The following is a 3,308-nucleotide window of genomic DNA, read 5'->3' as shown; positions in this document are numbered from 1 at the left end:
TCTCTCTCTCTCTCTCTCTCTCTCTCACACACACACACACATGCAGGACAGACAGGATGGGTCAGAGGACTAGATTTTACTGGATTCATCATTGGTTCAAAAGGACAGGACAGACTCTGTGCTCTGTGTGACATACGATGCTGAACTTTCTCTACCAGCTTTTGTCCCGCCTGCCCCCATCTACTGGGATGAGAGCACTGCCATGAGAGCACAGAGTTTCCTGTCAAAATGGCAGCTTCGATCTCTTGAGCTTCTCAAGTCCACTCTCTATTCCCAGTTCCCTGGTCCTTCAGCTATAGGAACCTGATTCTGCTACCTCTAGGGAATCGAAAAAGACGCTAACAAATCCTATCGCACAGTTGTGAAAACACCAGCTATGCAGTGTGTGTCAGCATGGTCCCTCTGTCCCCAGCATTTACACACCAGCCTGAGTCCAAGGCTCACTGTGCGTTGCGGTCAGTTACTTGCTTCTTTGAACCTCATGGCCTGCCTTATAAAGTCCTGCCTTATGAGTCCCAGCTCTGTATACCACAGCAGAGCCTCAAACTCAGTGGCCCAAAGGCTACAGACAGAGACGTACAAATGAACTGGCAAGTGTGGTCCTGACCAGGCGAGAAGGAACATCACTCTCTTATCTTCCCACTGCTCCAGGGAAGCCTGATTTTCAGCGTGGCCAAGCATGTAAATCCACAGCAGAAGCCACACGCCCCAGACCCAGCAATCTCCAGGCTGGCCTGGCCCAGGGGCTGCCCGCTGCCATCCTAAACGTCAGGTAGAATTTGACTCCTTAAGGCCTTGGAGCCTGGGACAGCCTGGGATGAGGCGGGCAACATGGCCTCGCCCGGCCATGTGGGGGTAGCTATTATCCCAGCATAGGGAGGACCTGCTGGGCAGGACTCCCTGGAGCTGGGCTGTGGGCTGCCGAGCTTCGCTAGGCTCTTAATTAAGGAGGATGATAATGATCTTGGTGGAGTGTGCGGATAGGTGGAGAATGACTTAGCTAACTGCGGGTCTGATTGTATCTATTGTAAGAAGCACACGCGGAATATCAGATTAGCACTCTTTGTGTGCCCATTATAACACCGTATCATTAGTGCCTGCTCTCACGAGCCACACGCCCCCCTTCCTTCTCCCTCTGACTTAGCAGACCACTGGCACAGCTTCTTAGTGCTCTTGTGGTGTCCCTGCAGGCCTGTCACCAACCTACCGGACAAGGTGTCCTCCGCTGGCCCTCTCGGGGAGAAGAGGCCAAAAATACAGAAACAAAGCAAGCCAGGACAGGGGAAGGGAGAGAGGGATTGGGTGGGGGCACAGGTGGCACAGGTGGCACAGATGCCATGACCAAGGGAACACTTATAAGGACAGCATTTAATTGGTGCCAAGCATATTCAAACCACTACAGGGAGCATGACAAAGTAGCTAGCTGACCCTGAAGGAGGGTGACATGTGTTATGGGTCCCATTCTCAAGCCGTCTGTGCTGCAGCATCTGGGTTGCCAGCAGCTCTTACCCTATTTCTGCTTCAGCCAGTGTCTGCAGAATGCAGAATACTATGCAGGGCTATGGAGTACCATGGTCACAGAAGACCACCGTCCTCATACTGAGAACCACCGGTGACATTCCCAAGAGGGGCAGGGACATTAAACAGAAAATATGGTGTATAAAGTTGTTGGCAACTAGGGTGGCACATGCCTTTAATCCCAGTACTCCGGAGGCAGAGGCAGGTGGCTCTCTGTGAGTTTGAGGCCAGCCTGGTCTACAGAAGGAGTTCCAGGACAGCCAGCACTACACAGAGAAACCCTGTTTCGAACCCTCTCCCAACTCCAAAAAAGAAAGTGGCAATGGAGAGACCTTGGTGGCTACTGCCCTGGAATGGGTGGGAGAGGCAGTGGAGCTTGAGTCTAGGGGGAGGAGCCAGGGAAGCCTGGTTGGCTTCAGGGTGACTTTACAGACAGCTCAGTTAGAACACACAGAGTAAGGGCTGGGTCCTGACTGGACACCAGGCAAGCTGGTGCCATCATTGCCCAAGGGTGCCAGGTGGTGGAGGACCTGACACCCAGCCTGTCCCTTTCCACTTCCCCAAAAGCCCCCTTCAAATCCGTCTAGCCTCCTGGAGGGAGAATGGGGAGCTGGCCCTACCCAGGCTTCTAGCAGGAAAGGGGCAAAGGGCTGGCCACAGGATGGCACAATGCCTAGTGACTTCCTTGCGTATCAACAGTGGGGAGAGGGAAAGGCTTTCAAAACTACCCCAGCGGGTGACCACAGCTAACAAGAAGCCACAGGAACATCGCAGGACAGGTCACGAGTGTCTCTTTAAACCTTGGAGACTGTGATTCTGAGCATCCATCCAGGATCAAGCTTTTGTGGGAGGCACCCAGCCTCAGCACCCACAGTCTTCAGCCTTGATGGCACATCAGAGGTGGAAGTGAGGAGGAACAGGGGTCAAGTTCATGCTTGGCTACCTGAGACCCTGTCTCAAAAACAAATACTGGTGGGCCAGCAGGCGCGTGGCAAGAAGACATCATAAATGCACAGGCCGCCCAGATCTCGGTGTAGCAAGCACTTGAACCCAGACCATCCTGTCCCCAGCTTGCTCTCTTCCCAGGCGACCATGGATGTCTCTAAAGCCATTTCTGCCTCTATAACATGGGAATGACAACAGAACTAGTGCCTCCCACCCCGGGGCTGGCCCACACCTGAGAGGCACATAGGCCCAGTAGCTGTGGTTATTAAATAAGGTGGCTCCTGTGGAACGCAGAAGTGTAGTATGTACCCTGGACACCCAAAGCTCCTCCCAGCAGAGGAACACACACCTGATACTCTGCCCAGACAGGTCCCTCTCTCCACAGCTTGCTACAATCTGAGTACCAGCCTCCTCCTTGTCTCTGAGGTCGCCGTCTGCACCCCCACCCCAACATTGCACAAGGACAATACAAGTCACAGATGTCATAGGACCCGTGGTGACTTCAGAGTGCAGTGTCAGAGGATAGTCCTGTGATAGTGCCGTTTGGGGGGAGACAGGTGACAGCATGGGCTGTCTAGCTGGGGTCTCCATTCTCACCCGGGCCTTCTGCCTTACTCTCCTCCCAGGGTCCCTCTGTTCTCCATCCCTGGCTCTCAGACTATCTACTGAGTGAAGGAATTTGACCAGACGATGCCCTGCCATACCTCTCCTCCCTGTCCATACCCACTGCCAAGAGCTCTCAGGGAACACAGCAGAGCCCCAGAGACACTAGATGTGTCCCCATTCAGGGGGCTCCACGGCCGAGGGACAGTTAGGTCCTCTCAGCGAGTAAGTATGGGAACCCT

At 53.9% G+C, this 3,308-nt stretch overlaps 1 long non-coding RNA gene across 1 annotated transcript in view; it reads right to left on the bottom strand.

Moving 5' to 3' along the window:
• The window catches only part of LOC116092542, a 31,183-nt gene extending 28,290 nt beyond the window's left edge, over window positions 1-2,893 (bottom strand). Inside the window, exon 1 of the long non-coding RNA XR_004119307.1 lies at window positions 2,813-2,893. This is a non-coding gene — a long non-coding RNA (uncharacterized LOC116092542). The remainder of the gene's footprint in view (window positions 1-2,812) is intronic.
• Between the last annotated feature and the right edge of the window lie 415 nt (window positions 2,894-3,308).

Source organism: Mastomys coucha, unplaced genomic scaffold (genome assembly GCF_008632895.1).
Source record: "Mastomys coucha isolate ucsf_1 unplaced genomic scaffold, UCSF_Mcou_1 pScaffold15, whole genome shotgun sequence".
Classification (NCBI taxonomy): Eukaryota; Metazoa; Chordata; class Mammalia; order Rodentia; family Muridae; genus Mastomys; species Mastomys coucha.
The sequence above is the reverse complement of the archived record's forward strand: the minus strand, read 5'-3'. Positions and strand labels throughout refer to the sequence as shown.